The sequence below is a fragment of the Cetorhinus maximus genome, chromosome 20 (genome assembly GCF_964194155.1).
Source record: "Cetorhinus maximus chromosome 20, sCetMax3.hap1.1, whole genome shotgun sequence".
Lineage (NCBI taxonomy): Eukaryota > Metazoa > Chordata > Chondrichthyes > Lamniformes > Cetorhinidae > Cetorhinus > Cetorhinus maximus.
In genome coordinates, this window is record NC_135898.1 from 47,921,128 (window position 1) to 47,940,605 (window position 19,478).

A 19,478-nucleotide genomic window follows, 5' to 3' on the forward strand; every position below is an offset into this window, starting at 1 on the left:
CTATTACAATATGCTGAAAATTTAATGAAATACTGCATGCTCATTAAATCATAGAATCATAGTGGTATTGCAGAGAGTTTTAAAACAACGGGATCTACTGGATCTTCTCCCCAATCCTGAGAGATTCCAAGTTGCTTGTAATGTATATGTTTAGGATAAGGGGCATAAGGTGAGATGAGGAAAATTTTTGCACAGCAAGTTGTCATGGTGTGGAATGCACTGCCTGAAAGGGTGGTAGAGGCAGACTTAATACAGCCCCCATCACTTAAAACAGCTGCTCATGATGGCCAAAGTGCAATAACCATTAGCTGGTTGCATTAAAGCTAGTTCAAAGTTGCCTTTTAATTACTCCATTTATTTCGGACTTACTTTACCATGTTAAATCTAAAGGTATCAATTTCCTGTGCCTGCAGGAACCAGTTTCTATTTATTAGGTTATTTTTGTGGCAACAATTTCATGTGTCAACTGGCTGCTCTTTGAGAAGATCATTTCCCAGCTGAGCTCCACTGTGTCATATAAGGGCATGGTTGCTGTACTGCTAAACCTTATTGGGAAAAGAGATACACTTTTACCAATGCATGACTTATAGGTCCTCATTTTCCTGAATTTACGTGTTCTGTTTTTTGCAGGTTGTTGGGTTACTTACCATGAGGCAGAATTTAGCATTTCACGGGTGGGTGCGTGCCCTACCCAAACGGGCGTAAAATCGCGCAGGGTGATGTCGGGCGAGTGTCCCGACTTCATCGCGCACTTGCGCGATATTTCGCTCGGCGGGCACACGTAGCAGTTCGAAGAGCACCCGCCAACAATTAAGCGGGCAATTAAGCTCACTAACCGCACAATTGTAAGCGATTTTTCACGGACCGTCCAACCTTAAGGTTGGCGGGCGGGCCAATCGGCCTTTACATTTTTGATGAAGCCTCATCCAAGGGCGGGATGAAATCTTTGTTAGTATATAAAATAGAAAGAAATATCTGGGAGCATCTGCTTTCAGGTGCTTGACTGTCCTGCGTGGACATTTTTTGTAGCATTTTTGTGCTTTCTTTTATTATTTGGAGGTCTGCAGCTCCCGGAGGCAGCTGTTTGCCTTCAGGGAACTCAGTGGAAGCGCTCACCAGCATTCACGGTGACATCAGCGCCCACACTCTTCCCGCCCCCACCAGCAGTGCTGAGCCTTTCTCTGGGCGCATTTCACGCTGGCTGGCCATTAATTAGCCAGCCAGTATGAAATTGCAGTTGGGGGCTGATCACGGTTGGGTGCCCATTTCCTGTCCACTCCCAGGCCCACCAATCGTGCATGCCTGACAAGCGCAAAATTCAGGCCCATCTGTTTATATGTGGAGTAAACCAACCTGCTTATAGTCCTTTTCAAATGTATCCATTCAATGGCTCAACATATTAGTATACATAACCTATTTTGGCACGGGGAAGCTTTCAAAAAATGTATCACATTGCAACTGAAAGGATTTTAAATTTTGGTTAACGCTACCATGTTATACAGAGCATTGCACCCACCATAAGGAGTGGGGGCTATTGTAAATTTCAAAAGGGAATTAGATAAATATTTGAAAAGGAAACACTTGCAGGACCATGGGAAAAGTGTGGTCCTCCTTCTGGGCTACAAGATTCTATGATTCTACAACCTTTTCTTCTGTGAGTGCATCAGCTTAAAGTGCTGCAGTGCAGTGGTTGTCAATACTATTAGTATTTCAGTGACACTTTAGCTTCTTTTTTTGTCTTTGGTGTGCACTGTGTGGGGAATGTGTGGGGCAATCACAATGCCTCCCTGATGTGGTCAGTGAGAGTCCATTTTGATGCTTAAGTGTCATTTACATTGAATCTGCCCATCTGTTTTGAACATGTATAGACAGCCATAGGAGGGCTGTAAGTCCATGGATGCAGCCACAGAGAATAGGCCTGCAGCAGCATGTTAAATGGAAGAGCTGGGCAGGTTAGGATGTTGAATGCTGGAGGGGATTAATTATGGGGCTGAGGTACTCTGATGGAGGTACAAAGAAAGGATGCGGAAAACTTCCCAAACCATCAATTATTAAAACCGCCACACCAATTTTCAGCAATTGCTGGCTCAGGTTGTTTCCTACACTGCACCGTGGACAGGTTTAACCCTGACCAGCTGCCTCACTGATAGTCACCAAAATGACATTGGCGTCCTACCCATATAAGTCCCAATGTGAGTACAGCAAAAAGACCCAGCCCCTATCTAATGGGAGCACTGGCCACCTAAATCGAGGCCTGCCCAAAAATCGTGACAGGAAAAAGGCTGTGGCTTTATTTTTGCCAGGTGTATGGCTAGAATTTTACCGGCTCCTGTGTGGCAAGCTAGGAAGCTCGGGTCCAGTAAAATAGTAAGAGCTGCATTGGTACAGCTCCCTAATGCAGTCCCGCCACCAGGGACATTTCCCAATGGCAGGCTGCAAGGCTGATGGGGCTGCCTGCTCCAAGGAGATGGGCAGCTGACCTCCATGATTAAAGGCGTTTTTAAGGGTAATTTCAGAGGGCTGTCGGCATTCCTGACTTGGAAATATATCTTCTTTCCTTCACTGTCAAAATACTGGAATCCTAACAGCACTTGTGGGTGTACCTACACCACATGGACTGCAGTGGTTCAAGAAGGCAGCTCATCACCACCTTCTCAAGGGCAATTAGGGATGGGCAATAAATGCTGGCCCAGCCAGCGATGCCCATATCCCATGAAAGAATATAAGAAAGGGCTGCCTGCCCCCCTCCAGCCCCCCGAGCCTTGCCATAGGGGAAGGCTGCCAGCTTCATGGCAGCAACCTCCATGTGGCAGCCCAGGAAGCCATCGAGAGGAGCCCAGGGGCTCCATGGCGCAAAGATGGGGAGGCGGGCAGAAATGGCAGTCTCCATGGCCCCGCTGATTCCTCCCCTCACCACCCCGAGGGATTTCCCCCACGACCCTTCTGTGAGTGGGTCAGCTTAAGTGCTGCAGTGCATTCATTGGTTGTAAATACTATTAGTACATCAGTACTAAAAGATTTACTCTGAGGCTGTGCCTTCGTGTCCTCGTCTCTCCTACTAATGGAAACATCTTCCCCACGTCCACTCTATTCAGGCCTTTCAGTATTCTGTAAGTTTCAATCAGATCCCCCCTCATCCTTCTAAACTCCATCGAGCATAGACCCAGAGTCCTCAAACGTTTCTCATATGTTAAGCCTTTCATTCCTGGGATTGTTCTCGTGAACCTCCTCTGGACCCTCTCCAGGGCCAGCACATCCTTCCTGAGATACGGAGCCCAAAATTGCTCACAATATTCTAAATGTGGTCTGACCAGAGCCTTATAAAGCCTCAGCAGCACATCCCTGCTTTTATATTCTAGTCCTCTCGAAATAAATGCCAACATTGCATTTGCCTTCCTAACTACTGACTCAACCTGCAAGTTAACCTTAAGAGAATCCTGGACTAGGACTCCCAAGTACCTTTGCACTCCAGATTTCTGAATTCTCTCCCCATTTAGAAAATAGTCTATGCTCTATTCTTCCTACCAAAGTGCATGACCTCACACTTCCCCACATTGTATTCCATCTGCCACTTCTTTGCCCATTCTCCTAACCTGTCCAAATCCTTCTGCAGCCTCCCTGCCTCCTCAATACTACCTGTCCCTCCACCTATCTTTGTATCATCTGCAAACTTAGCCAGGATGCCCTCAGTTCCTTCATCTAGATCATTAATGTATAAAGTGAAAAGTTGTGGTCCCAACACTGACCCCTGCGGAACTCCACTAGTCACCGGCTGCCATCCTGAGAAGGACCCCCTTATCCCCACTCTCTGCCTCCTGCCAGACAGCCGATCTTCTATCCATGCTAGTACCCTGCCTCTAACACCATGGGCTCTTATCTTACTGAGCAGCCTCCTGTGGGGCACCTTGTCAAAGGCCTTCTGGAAGTCCAAGTAGATAACATCCATTGGCTCTCCTTTGTCTAACCTACTCGTTACCTCCTCAAAGAATTCGAACAGATTTGTCAGGCATGACCTCCCCTTGATGAAACCATGCTGACTTTGCCCTATTTTACTATGCACTTCCAAGAATTCTGAAATCTCATCCTTAATAATGGACTCTAAAATCTTACCAACGACCGAGGTCAGGCTAATCGGCCTGTAATTTCCCGTCTTTTGCCTCACTCCCTTCTTAAACTGAGGGGTTACATTAGCGATTTTCCATTCCTCTGGGATCCTTCCTGACTCCAGTGATTCATGAAAGATCACCACTAATGCCTCCGCTATCTCTTCAACTATCTCCTTCAGAACTCTGGGGTGTAATCCATCTGGTCCAGGTGATTTATCCACCTTCAGACCTTTCAGTTTTCCTAGCACCTTCTCCTTGGTAATGGCCACCATACTCACCTCTGCCCCCCGACTCTCTTGAGCTTTGGGGATGTCACTAGTGTCTTCCACCATGAAGACTGACGCAAAGTACCTATTCAGTTCCTCTGCCATTTCTTTGTTCCCCACTACTACTTCTCCAGCGTCATTTTCCAGCGGCCCAATGTCCACTTTTGCCTCTCTCTTATCCTTTATATATCTTAAAAAAAACTCTTGGAATCTTCTTTTATATTACTGGCTAGTTTACCCTCATATTTAATCTTCTCCCTCGTTATTTCTTTTTTAGTTGTCCTCTGTTGGTCTTTGTAGGCTTCCCAATCCCCTGGTTTCCCACTGCTCTTCACCGCATTGTATGCTTTCTCTTTAGCTTTTATGCTGTCTCTGACTTGCGTTGTCGCCAAGGGAGTCGTCCTCCCTTTAATATGCTTCTTCTTCCTAGGGATGAATTTTTGCCGTGTCTCCCAAGTTAATCCCAGAAACTCCTGCCATTGCTGTTCCACTGTCTTTCCTGCTAGGCTCATCTCCCAAGCAATTCTGGCCAGCTCCTCCCTCATGCTTCTGTAGTTGCCTTTATTCAACTGTAATACCATTACATCTGATTCCAGCTTTTTCCTCTCAAATCGCAGGGTAAATTCTATCATATTATGGTCACTTCCTCCTAAGGGTTCCTTCGCCTTAAGCTCCCTTATCAAGATCTCAGAGCTTCCCACTCTCTAATTGAGCCAGCAGCATCAGGACCCTGCCTGCAACCTTGGACAGCTGGCCTCCTGTGGTAAGATCTCCAAGCCAGTCCTGATGCTCGCCAGTGCAGCCTCAGGACCACTTTCTGCCCTAATGTCGGTGTCCTGTAACCCGTGGTAAAATTCAACCCTTATTTCACACTACCTCCCCATTCTCAATGTAAATGGGGTGGTAGACAGATGACAATCGGGGCTCATGTTAAATAATGAATAAAAAAGATTTTAATGGTATAAAATAACAACCATGCAGAAAAAGTTGTTTGGATTAAAATAGTTAATCTCAAAAAAGGTGGGAAGGACAAATCAAGAACAAAGTTTCACTAGAGGGTATTGTTTCTCCAGGGGATTTGTAGATTAAACAATAAAACATTCATTTGGCTCTTTGTTTTCAGACAAGAATAAGATTAGGCGGGGTTCATTTTAAGATCAAAAACAAAAACAGAATTACCTGGAAAAACTCAGCAGGTCTGGCAGCATCGGCGGAGAAGAAAAGAGTTGACGTTTCGAGTCCTCATGACCCTTCAACAGAACTTCTGTTGAAGGGTCATGAGGACTCTAAACGTCAACTCTTTTCTTCTCCGCCGATGCTGCCAGACCTGCTGAGTTTTTCCAGGTAATTCTGTTTTTGTTTTGGATTTCCAGCATCCGCAGTAGTTTTTTGTTTTTATTCATTTTAAGATCACTATTTAAAGTTTTACACCAATACTATTGTTCAGGAAACCACAAAAGGTACTATGGGCTGTCCAACAGGAACAATTACTTGCTATGAAGCTAGGAAGTATCGAATAATTTATGTGTGAGCCTTGACAATAGCATCGGCATGGTTTTCTTGCCCCGGTGTTAATATAAATGAGCACAATCCTGTCCCCAGCCTGCTGAAACATTGTGCATTGCCTTTAGTTTGGCTATATAGAATATTATCTAAGCTTTATCTATACCATTATTTAGACCCTGATTTTAATTCTGTGACACATTGGGCGCAGGGGGTTATCAATAGCGAGCAGGAAGCTCAGAAATAAGCATGTCAGTGGCTTTTTAATACAGCCACTTCATTATAATTTTACCTCCAGGCTTCCTGTTCAGTCAGAGGCAGCGGGCGTGATGTAGATTCCCCATGATGCAAACTCAACTCCACTATTTAAAGGGACACTCCAAACAAGCAACTTGAATGAGTTTGTGGTTGTGAAGCAAGTGCCCCAATAGAGTCCAGATGAGCAAAGTCTGCATATCATTTCAGTGAAGCCTCCATGGATGTGCTGCTGGGGACTGGGAGGAGTTGGAGAGAGATACTGTTCCATAGCAACAGGAGGAAGACGTCTTCAGCGGGGACCAAGAAAGTGTGGTTGGAGGTTCCCAAGGAGGTTTACAGCAGGAATGTGGTGCCACACTCCTAGATTCAGTGCAGAAGACGTTTTAATGACCTAAGCAGGTCAGGAAAGATGAGTACAGTGGCACATTCACATACATTCTGCTATGCGCATCACCAGATCAACACCTCATTTTTAGGTTTACCTGTTGCTGCTTTTGGCATGCCTTTCTGCACTCTTCATTGAATCGGGATTGATCCCCGGCTCGATAGTAATGGTCGATTGGGGAATATGTTGGGCTTGAGATTGTAGATTGTGGTTGAATACAATTCTGCTGCTGCTGATGGCCCACAGTGCCATCTGGATGCCCAGTTTTATACTTGTACAAGGATATGTCCTTTTCTTTCACAAGATATAGCCACCACTGGCAAGGCCAGCATTTATTGCCCATTTCTAATTACCCTTGAGAATGAGGTAGTGAGCCACCTTTCTGAACCACTGTGTTCCGTGTGGTGAAGTGCTGCCAGTGTTGTTACGGAGAAAGTTCTGGAATTTCTTTGCACAGGTGTTGATGGAATGGTGAAATATTTCCACGTCAGGATGGCGTGTGTCTTGGAGGGGAATGTGCAGGAAGTGGTGTTCCCATGCACCTGCTCCCCTTCTTCTTCTAGATGGTAGAAGTTGTAGGTTTGGAACGAGCTGTCGAAGAAACCTCCGTGAATTATTGCAGTGCATCTTGCAGATGGTACATATTGCTGCCGCTGTGCATCAGTGGTGGAGGGGAAGAGTGACTTGCATGGTATTTTCTGGTGATATGGATATACTGGTGCAACCTAAGTGAATCTTACATTAATATGGGCATCCCAGGCAAAAATGTGATCAGCTGAGGGTACATCACCCTGCCCCGCCTCTTCTTCCTCCTCCTCTGAATTGTCCGAGAGGAAATCAGAAGCTGTGGGATTTGAATTTAGTGGAGTTTATTATTAAGTTCAAGGTCAGGAGATGAACACGGGAAAAGGGAACCGAGAAGTCATCCCTCAAATTGATGACATTAACAAGGGTTTCAACAACAGTTGGGAAGTGCCATGGGTAAAGCGGGTGATGCTTCGGAGGTTTTGGTACTAAACCATTCAAGAGGAGAAAAAGTTCAGTTTGTGCAACATGAGATTTAGCTTCTGATGGTGATTACAGTTCCAGCCCACTCCAGATATTGTTTCTTGTGTGAAGGATAAAAGTCTACTTGCATTTGCAAAGCTTCACTAACTATGAACTGAAACATGACCTTATGCAGAAAGTAACCCGGTAAAAGCATATTCCAGGCAAACAATGAGCCTGTTATTCAATACCAAAAAATATGTAGGAGTTCCACTACATCTCACGTTACTTCAACAGATGGATGATTCAGATATGCCAAACACTTCTCATAACAGATTTTAAAATAAATTCTTAAGATTTGGATGACATGGACAAGGGCACATTTATTGCCCATTTTGTAGCCACTCTGAGAAAGACAAAGGGTGGAATTTATTGTAGGCAACGGGGAGTCTCACCCGTTGGCTGGAGAACAGGCGAGAGCCCCACCTCTTTCCGGAAGGCCAGCTTCATTAAGGGCCAATCAGGCAATTAACTGGGCAGTGGCAGAGCTTCCCTAGGATCAAAAACTTCGGGGACGCAAGTCCCGCCACCCCACTCCCTCCAACCCCAGGAGCTGCTGGCCGATCACCCAGCCAAGGCCTTTAATCATCACTGGATCCCAGGCCACAGGTGACTGATGGCGGGCGGGGAATTGTGGGGTGGTGGTCACAGGGGAGGGGGAGGGGATTGACAGCAACAGCAGGGAGCTGGATCACAGTGAATCCCTCCTTCCTGATGCCAGGTCCTTCAATCTGGCACTGAGTACCTTTAAACGAGAGACTGCTCCCCTGGAAGCCTGCAAACAACCCCGACAGGCCGACTTCCCACCCGCAGCTGGGTGAATACTTAAGGGCTTCAATTTTCAGCATAACAGTAAGGCTGTCCATGAGCCTTCCCACTACAGACTTAATCGGGGTAGATGCCGGAAGGCAGCAGAGTTCTCAAAGGCCACCCCCCTGCCCACCCGATTAAATGTTCCCCCCACTCCAAAACCCAACCTGGAGGGAGGCATTAAATTCTGCCCAAAAAGACCAAATTAGCAACAGGATAGAGATTTCACAGAAACAACAAGATATTGAATCTGGAGACTGGAGACAGTTCACAGAGTTAAACAGACAAACCAGTGTTCTCTGGAAGGGAAGGCATGTAGGAACTGGCAGGAGAGATGTGTGGGTGCTGGTAGGAACTGAATAATGTGACTATGATAGTCCAGCATGAAGCTAAAGGAAATTATGAGGCAGTCAGAACTTGATGTTAGCTGCGCTGTTGAAAAGTATTATAACAGCCTTAAGTCAGGCATGGGGGCAAAGGTGTAGAAATTCAATCAAGCCTGTTAATGTTATGAATATGAGGGTGTCAAAATTTGATAGCACCAAATAACAGGCATGAGAATCATGTTGCATGATTAACTTGCACTCATTCCTTGCAATGAAAGCAGCACACAAACTTTGTGCTGCCTGCTCATTTTAAATGATTGTAGCGCGCAGCCAGTGCTAACCGCACCGAGGGGCTGCACGCCTGAGCAGAGGATGCAAAGACGTGAGAGGTAGCATAGGTTCAAGCCAGCCTGCACCAATTAAAGGTGAGACGTATCCTGGCTGCAGTAGCTACTGGAAGTCATTCTAGAAGTTATGCCTGACCTGGGAAGGACATAGAAATGATATCATAACAGAGAGCAGGGCCTGAATTTTTTGGATGGCGAGGTCTTGCTTCCTGCCATCCAAAGAGTTGGTGGGGGAACACGTCCCTGCCAACTCTGAGTGCCCCGCAGCTATTTCACGCTGGAATGAGCATTAAGTGGCTGCAGGCAGGACTTCCGCCCCTCACTCGGGAGAGAGAGCTGCCGGCTAATCTGATTGGCCAGCAGCTCTCCAGTCCCTGCAGTGACAGCACTGCAGTGGACAGAAGAAGGAATGCAGGAGGATGTCGGAGCCTAAGTCTGGGCACTGGAGGTCCAGGTTGGGGTGGGTAGGGAAGTCCTCACCCAACTTCAGAAGGGAGCTTCTGATGGAAGCACCCTCCCCAACCCACTTCCCGTCCGAGATGTAACTTCTTTTTTGGGCCTCCCCATAGAAGTTCAATCCTCCCACCAGCCTAAATATTGAGGCTGGGTGGTAAACAGCCCTTAAGTGGCAAAGGCCTCAACTGGGGCAAGGACAAACTTCCTGCCCAAGGCCTTGCCCGCTGCAGCATAAAATTGCTGTGTGATTGGAGCGGGTGGGAACCCATAGGGAACCCTGTCCCTTTAATTCACGCTCCCACCCTATCTAAAAACACACCACTGGGGGAACATAAAATTCTGGCCCAGATTCCAATCTCTCTGACACAGTACTGGTGGCTTTGGTGCAGGAGGTGAACAGGAGGAGAGGGGCCAGGGGGCCAGACAAACTCTGAGACGGCAGTGGGAGCAGATAGCCGTGCAGGGTGATGCCTGAAGTGATGTTGCATGGACCTGGATGTAGTATTGAAAGCTGTTCAATGACCTTACATAAACAGTCAAGATCAAGCCTTCTAATTCCATATCCCACCAACTGCACCATTAGACTCACACATTGCCCAATGCACCATGGCCCCATCACTCACCTACCAATTATTTTCCATCATACCTCATTCACAGCTTCACCTTACCCTCATACAAACAGTGCTACTGCAAGCCTCACACCCACATCTGCACACATTGCAAGCTGTTCAAGCATGACACTCACATCACCCAAACGTATTGCAACACACTCTCTCACTCTTACAGTGGCTCACAATGCAGACAGCAGCACCTACCCAGTATAGCACAGGCACGCCTCCATTTCCTTACTCCTATGAAGGAGAAAATGCTCGGTATGATTGAGGAGTGGCCTGCAGAGGGACTGAATGCATCGAAGATGATGATATGCCCATACCTCCTTCTCACATCCCACTTCACTTTCATCACAGAATCTCTTTTGAGATATGAGCTGCAGATGGTGTAACCATGTACCTCTTGCTTGCCTCACCACAACCCTAGCCTTGTGCCTTTCCCCTTTTAAATGCCCAAGAACTGTCACCTCGCCAAGAAGCGGTGCTCGAGTGTGCAGTGCAAGAGGAGGAAAAGGCTGATGGCGATGTACCACCTTCACTTGATCCACCAGATCTGATATTGACACTATCTACTTTAAAGGGTAGCATAGAGGTCCACGAGTGTTCATAGAGTCCGCGAGTGTTCAGCTGTTCCTAATCCCTCTGCCTGTGACCCCCTCAGCTCCAGCTCCACAGGCCGAGGAAGGTGCACTTCCCTCAAGACAGGACACCCCAAGCAGGCCGGGGCCCTTCAGGCTTCAGCCCTCCAGAGGATGCCCTCCAAGATTATCACATTCTGTAGGGTGTAGCAGTCAGCAGCTGCCTCCACTTCTGCTGTGGATATTGGGGATGCACCAAGTCTAGCGGCAGGGTAAGAAAAAGTAAGAAATGCTAAGTGCACAAAAGTGACACAGGTGTTCACAATCTGTATATAATTTACACATATGTAAGTAGAATTTGTAACTGTCAACTTCTTATCTAGTGTATGTCTCTTCAATCTGATGATATGCTCCATGGTCAGCCAAGTGTAACAGATGCCTCCCTCCTCACAAATATCCCGTTGTGTGCCTCAGGTTTATGGTGTCTCGCACCATTTCATACAGTGCCTGATCGTTCTTTGCGCAGCGTCGACATGAATGAAGCCTCTGGCTCTAAGAACTTGGTGGTTGGGCAAGGCATTTCTGAAACCTGCTTCAGAGGTTCATATCATCTTGCCTCATGAGTTTAGAAGTTGCAGGCTGGTTTTGTCTCCTGATGCTTCTGCACTGAAGAGTGCTCAATGTGGATCTTAGAGGATTGAATGGTGACACGTATTACAGTCAATCTTAGTCAGTGCATCTTTCATTGGCCTACATGTAATGTCCATCAGCTTTAAGTGTGGTTTACATATGCACCAAAACTCAGGGCTGTTATGCACTTCTAGCGGCCTGCAGCATTATCTCATGTCCACCTAGACATCTAAACAGCACCTCAAAAGTAGTCCCCACTTGTCCACCTCCATGCTGCAGAGCTATGGACCTTACTGACACATATTAAGCCTTGAGATTCCTGCTAGAGGGTTAAAACTATGCGAGATTGGAGGTGTGTGTAAAGGCCACAGATGCCAGACTTTGACATGGGAGGATGCTGTGCTAGGCCAGAAGGTCTGGCTAGTGTCTCTTGGCATTAACCCTGTGCCAGCTCTCAGATGGTCAGTCGACATGTTTATGTGCTAGTTACAATGGCATCAGTGTGCCTGGTTTCCTTGTGGATATGTCAGACTGGTGGAATGAAAATGTGGAGGCCTCAAATGGGATCAGAGTGAAATTCCAATACACTAATGCATGCACTTTATGATCAAAGGTTAGAGTATTCAATGCCTAAATAGAGTGTCAGCACTTTTGTGCCCACAGATGCCAAGGCTAAGCTGTACAGGAACTTGGGAGACTCCAAACAAAGGCATAAGTGCTGGACAGAGATCAGACTATGATGCTGCTGAAGCTTTCACAGTCCACTGAAAGGTGAGCTGAAGTGCAGGCTCACATCCATGACTGAGAGTTACAGATGATTGCGTCCTGAAGATAGATCTCACACTGGGGACTCAGTATGATGATGAACCTAAACACTTCTCTTGCATGAACGATTGCCTGTGCAGAGATACTGCAGTGTGGATTCAGATTAGACCTCACACATCAAGATGAGAACCACTGAGTGATGACTGTCCTCCTAGAGGTGTCTTGCTACACTGCAGGCATACTGCCATGAGTGCACCGAGGATTGTCGTGCTGCTCCTGCCTCTTGAAGGCTCTGAGGTATTGAAATGTTGGTGAGATGTTTGAAGAGGCTGCTCACAAAACGTGTTGTTGGAGTTATTATGCCATAACAGAAAGACCATATGCTCCAGAGGCTGTCTTGCCTTCCAAGGATGAGGACATTCATGATAAAAAAGTGTAACTACTCATTCAGAGATTGATGTGCTTTATTGAGATGATGAGGGTCACAACAAGGGTGTTAAAGTAGATCCAGCATGGAGGGCTCTGGTGAAAGAGACTCGTATGAGCTAGTCATCATCATCCTCCTGCAACCTGGTGGCTATAAGCATCTCACATGCATGCCTGTCTCGTCTGGTCTGTGCTGTGGCCTCATCCTCTGGAGCCTCAGCTCCCTCGCCCTCATCGAGCTCAGCCCTCTCAACTTCCTCCTCATTGGAGGAGACGTGCAGCTCCCCCATCTTTCATGCTGCCAAGTCATCCCCACTTTGGAGCGCCATCTTGTGTAGAGTGCAACAAGCCACAATGGTACAGGAGACCCTCTGGGGAGAGTATTAGAGCACGCTGTCTGACCTGTCCATCAAAAATGCATCTCAAGATGTCAATGGTCTGCTCAATCAACGAGCGTGTTGCAGAATGAGCAGTGTTGTACCCCTCCTCTGAAGCACTTTGTGGCTGCCGAATGGATGTCACAGCCACATCTTTGCCTTTGTCACTGAGGAGCCAACCCTGGATGCACTGAGGGCCTTTGAAGATCTGTGGCACCAGCAAGGGACTCAAGACATAGGAGTCATGGGAGCTTCCAAGATATCTTGCACATACCTGCATAATCTGCTATTGGTGGTTGCAGACCAGCTGCACATTGAGAGAGTGGAACCCTATCCTGCCAGGGACCTCTTAAAACCACATGTGTGCAGTCAATGGCACCCTACACCTATGGGAATCTGGAGATCACTGCAAATCCCACTGCTCTGGCAGCCTGGCTGTCCTCACCTAGGGAGATCTGGGTGTAATTTTGCACCTTGCTAAATAGGGCATTGGTAACCACTTGGATGCATTTACGAGTGGATGCTTAAGAAATCCCACAGAGGTCCCCAGTGGAGCCTTGGAACGAGTCACTCGCAAAAAAGCTCAGAGCAGCAGTCACTTTGAGAGCCACTGGCAATGGATGCCCTCCCAGTCCCTGCGACGTCAGATCCTCCCGGAGAATGTGGCAGATTTGAGCCACCGATCCACTGACAAATGAAGGCATCAATGGCACTGTCTCTTGCTCATCTGCAAGTATGAGGCGTCTTCAGTATACCCTTGGTATGCCAAACACATCCGTTGAATGGGTCTGTCAGCCTCAGTTTCAGGGTCCTGAGGGAGCCTTGCTGGTGCCTCTTCATCAGGGTGAGGTTGTTGCCCAGCCTGAAGGCGACGGCAGGGAGAGGTGCATGCAAAGCCTGAACCTGGCAGCTGTAGGTTTTAGAGCTTTTTGGGCCATTAGGCAAATGCATTTTGGCCTGTTGCCCCTTTTCAGTTGGATCCTTCTGACACTCGCGATTTCCTATGAGAGGGAGAAAGGAACTTTGGAAGCCAATCCAAAAATGGCACCGATTGGGAATAGGCTCTCGCAAGGATGCGCAACATGAGTTAAGGCACCACAATCCCTAAGTTGGCATTTGACTGTTTCTAACATTTCTCAGTTGTGCTTTCCTCTCCAATTGGTAAAGCAGACATTAGTTGGGTACCCCTTCAATCAGTCCACAAGTACTGTGGTCGGCTCCTCCCATAATCTGATCCTGGTCCACCTCTCCTGGTGATTTTTTTCATAGTTTGTTTTCCAACTGTGTCATTGGGTCATTTTGAAAAATGGTGGCGCTGAGGTATTACTACAAGACCAGATTCCACCGCTCTCACTCCCCATGACAGTGGAAGTCCCTCCCATCATACTGGAAAAGCATCAAGAATACATTTCCCTCCCTCCAATCACTCTTTCCTCCCACTCTAATCCTTGATCCAATAATCATTGTCGTTGATATCCTTGTCCTCCCCCCATGAATCATTTGATGTTGATGTCTCAATGCCCCACGTAAACCTGACTCCTCCCCATCTTGAGGCTCAAAGCACTGTGACTTACTGAGATCCCCCCTTATGAGACCATCAAGTGCCCCTCCCTCCTACATTACCTATTCCCTGTGTACGGACTGCAGATGCCTCCCCTGACTGACTGTGCCCATCTGCAGCCTAGTATCACAGAATCACAGTGCAGAAGAGGCCCTTCGGCCCATCAAGTCTGCACCGACATGTGAGAAATGCCTGACCTACCTACCTAATCCCATTTACCAGCACTTGGCCCATAGCCTTGAATGTTATGATGTGCCAAGTGCTCATCCAGGTACTTTTTAAAGGATGTGAGGCAACCCGCCTCCATCACCCTCCCAGGCAGTGCATTCCAGACCGTCACCACCCTATGGGTAAAAAAGTTTTTCCTCACATCCCCCCTAAACCTCCTGCCCTCACCTTGAACTTATGCCACCTTGTGACTGACCCTTCAACTAAGGGGAACAGCTGCTCCCTATCGACCCTATCCATGCCCCTCATAATCTTGTACACCTCAATCAGGTTGCCCCTCAGTCTTCTCTGGTCCAACAAAAACAACCCAAGTCTATCCAACCTCTCTTCATAACTTAAATATTTCATCCCAGGTAACATCCTGGTGAATCTCCTCTGCACCCCGTCCACTGCAAGCCACCAACCCCGAGGACCAACGTGTGTAAGGGACTGACCATGCCCTGCGCACCATGCTGAGCACGACTAACAAAGGAGTGACAGATCCTCCCGCTCCCTGGACTGGGACTGGGACATGCATGCCAAGCTATCCCTCTAATTGCAGCACAAATCCACAGGACTGATTATGTTTTCTGGCTCCGACTACCTCTTGCACTATTGCCCACGACTGACTTGCTTTCTGGCCCTGACTAATATCCCTCCCACCACCCCAGTCATGTGCCTGTGTGCTCCCTTCCCCAGTCATCCTACCCCCCACCACCCCCCAACCCCTCCACCGTCAAGCCTTTGCCTTTCATCTCCCTTTGCCTCGGTCTTGTCTCACTACCCCAGTCAACCTTTGCCTTCCAGACGCTTCCTTTGCCTCTCTTTTCTCACTCCCCCAGTCAAGCCTTTGCCTCCCAGCACCTTCCCTTGCCTCGCCTTGTCTCACACCTCTCCCCCACCTCCCCAACCAAGCCTTTGCCTTTCAACCTCCCACCAACCTGCCTTCCCGCTGGTCTCGCATGAGAAGCCTTGACTCTGAGCACCCACCCCACTACACTTACCACTAGTGTTGCCTGAGCAGCCTTGGCATGGAGTTGGAGCAGCTGCAAGCACAGCACAGTGAAAGGTAGGCGAGCATTGCATACACACGTCGAGGTCGGAGTGAAGTGCAGTTTGCCAGGTGCACGTCACTTATATCTGGTCATGAATTACGCCGATCTAATTAGCCGGTGGTGTGGCCATTTGATCTGGCGTTGGGGTGTGGCTCCAGCAAGCTGGGTTTTTAATGAGTATGAGATTCAAATGCATGCAAATGCGATTCCTGACATAGTGCACCAGGCTACCTGACCTGCCATGAAAGTCAAGAGTGGAAAATTTCAAACCATTTTTATGCTGGCGGAAAACTGGCTTTTGGATGTTCTCCAAATTTTCCTGTCCTGCCCGCCATGACACCTACCACTGACGGGACCAGAAAATCCCTCCTTTTGTGTCTGTCTTCACAGGGGAAAATACTAAATATATCCCAGAAATAATGGAGAATCAAGCCTAAACAAGGAACTGCAGGATATTAATATTGGTTTAAAAAAAAGTACCAGAGAAATTAATGGGTCTTAAAGTAGATAAAACCCCTGTGCCTGATGATCTACATCCCAGGGTTTTGAAAGAGGTGGCTGTAGAGATAGTAGATGTATTGGTGGTCATCTTCAAAATTCTATAGACTTTGGAATGGTTCCTGCAAATATAACCCCACTATTTAAGAAAGGAGGGAGAGAGAAAACATGGAACTACAGACCTGTTAGCCTAACATCAATAGTTGGGAAAATGCTAGAATCTATAATAAAGGATGTGGTAACAGGATACTTTGAAAATAATGATAGCATGGGCAGAGTCAACAACGATTTATGAAAGGGAAATGATGTTTAACAAACCTCGAGTTTTTTTGAGGATATAACTAGCAGAATGGACAAGGGGGAGACCGGTGGATGTGGTATATTTACATTTTTCAGAAAGCTATTGATAAGCTCCCACACAAGAGGTTGATAAACAAAATTTGAGCACATGGGATTGGGGGTAATATACTGGCATGGACTGAGAACTGGTCAATAGACGGGAAAGGGTCATTTTCAGGATGGCAGTCTGTGACTAGTGGGGTACTGCAAGGATCAGTGCTTGGGACCCACCTATTCACAATTTATATCAATAATTTGAATGTGGGGATTAAATGTAATATTTCTAAGTTTGTAGGTAACATGAAACTAGGTGGAAGTGTGAGTTGTGAGGAGGATGCAAAGATGCTTAGGGGGATTTGGAGAGGTTAAGCAAGTGGTCAAAAATTTGGCAGATGGAATGCAATATGAGAAATGTGACATTATCCATTTTAGTAGGAAAAGCAGAAATGCAGAGTATTTCTTAAATGGTGAGAGGCTGGGAAATGTTGAACTTCAAAGGGACCTGGATGTTCTTGTTCATGAGTCATTGAAAGCTACCATGCCAGTACAGTACAGTACAGTAAGCAATTAAGAAGGAAAATGTAATGTTGGCCTTTATTACAAGAGGATTTAAGTATAGGAGTAAGGGTGTCTTACTGCAATTATATAGAACCTTAGTGAGACTGCACCTGGCGTATTGTGTGCAATTGTGGTCTCATTACCTAAGATATACTTGGCATAGAGGGAGTGCAGCGAAGGTTCACCAGACTAATTCGTGGGACAGATGGATTACTCTATGAAGAAAGATTAAATAGACTGGGCCTTTAATCTCTGGAGTTTAGAAGGATGAGAGATGAGCTCATTCAAACATACAAAATTCTTACAGGTCTTGATAGGGTAGGTGCTGGAAGGATGTTTCCCTTGGCTGGGGTGTCTAGAACCAGGAGGCAGTCTCAGAATAAGGGGCAGGCCATTTAGGACTGAGATGAGGAGGAATTTCTTCACTCAGAGGGTGGTGAACCTTTGGAACCCTCTGCCCCAGAGTTGTTGGCTCAGTTGTTGAGTAAGTTCAAGGCTGAGATCAATAGATTTCTACATATTAAAGAATCAAGGGATACGGGGATAGTGCAGGAAAATGGTGTTGAAGTAGATCAGCCATGATCTCATTGAATTTTTTTATTTTTTATTCACTCATGGAATGTGGGCATCGCTGACATTTATTGCCCATCACTAATTGCCCTTGAGAACTGAGTGCTTTTCAGAGGGCATTTAAGAGTCAACCACATTGCTGTGGGTCTGGAGTCACATGTAGGCCAGACCAGGTAAGGATGGCAGCCAGGCCTGCTGAGTTTTTCCAGGTATTTTTATTTTTGTTTTGGATTTCCAGCATCTGCAGTTTTTTGCTTTTATCTTTGGGTTTTTATGACAATTGGCAATGTGGTTATCATCCAGATTTTTATCAAATTCAAATTTCACCATATGTCGTGGTGGGAATCTAACCTGGGTCCCCAGAGCTTTACCCTGGATTGCTGGACTGGTGACAATACCACTATGCCACTGCCTCCGGGTGGGGAGCAGACTCAAAGGGCTGAATGGCCTACTCCTGCTCCGATTTATGTTCTTATGAAACAGAAAGATGGTTGCTGAATGGGAAATTGGGTTTGTGTTCATTGGCACTGCTGTCAGGTGAGACAATCATGGACAGCCCAGCCAGACAGGGCATGTGCTAGTCATCTTTTCCCATCCTTTTCCTCAGCTGTCTGTGGCATACCAGTTGGCAATAGCTGTGCCCACATAATGGGGAGGTTGTGCAAAATAAAGCAGATCACGATGAATCATGACACACGCTCTGAAGAGTACTGCAGGGCTTCTCCAGAAAGGCCCTAACAGCAGAACCATTGGCTAAGCATTGAGATGGTCTACTCAATGACATTCCATGTGGCAGCCTGGCACTCATTACACATGCTGTCCGTGTGTGCATGGGTTGCACAATGGAGATCAGGGAATAGCCCTCATTGCCCAATAGCTACCACATGGCTTCTCTTGGTTGCTCTATTGTCAATGGTACAGCAGATTAATGCAAAATAAAGGCACAATGACTGCTGCCAGGACAGCGTGCATTAACCTGTGCACTGTGCATGGTCACACACCAGCTGCACACTGAGGGAGCAGAACCCTTTGTGGTTGTAGTGCATCTCTGAATCTAGATGCAATGCCTACAAAGCAGCGTGAGCAGTCAATGACACCCTGCCATGGAAAAGGCCGCTACCCTGTCTCAATTCAAATCAAATTCCAACAAGTGGGAGCACAGTGTGCTCACGCACTGCATCAATCTCAGTCCCTCCATTCTGTCTGCATTCGTAAATAATTGAAATATCAGCACAGCCTGATTTTCATAAACAATGCTGACTTGGCCAATGCTGGGCTGGGGAATTAATGCTGGCTCCCATTTAACAACCAGAAAATAAAAGTTATCCCAACAGTTAAATCAACTTTGAATTAAGATAAAAATTGCGTGTGATCTGCAAAGAACACTTGCCCACAACACATATTAAATCTGGCTTGACAGTACATTGGAGTTATGCTACCCTGTTAACTTCCTTGCTCTTCTTCAAAATAGTGCCATGGGATCTTTTATATACATCCAAGCAAGCAGATGGGGACTTGGTTTAATGTCTCATCCAAAAGACAGCATCTCCAACAGTGCAGCGCTCCCTCAGTTCTGCACTGCATTGTCAGCCCTGATTTTTGTGCTCAAGCCCTGGAGTGGGATTTGAACCTGGAACCTTGTAACTCAGAGGTGACAGTGCTACTAACAGCCACAGCTAGGAGGATGAAGGATAAAGGGTTGAAGGGATATAAGACTGCCACTTCCAAGAACCATTGAATGGTTACAGCACAGAAGGAAGCCATTTGACTAGTCATGTCCCGTGTCGATTCTCTGCAAA

At 46.8% G+C, this 19,478-nt stretch overlaps 1 long non-coding RNA gene across 1 annotated transcript in view; it reads left to right on the plus strand.

The window, feature by feature from the left end:
* LOC144695094 (uncharacterized) overlaps nucleotides 1–19,478 on the plus strand; it is a 50,550-nt gene that overhangs the window by 25,272 nt on the left and 5,800 nt on the right. The window lies entirely within an intron of this gene.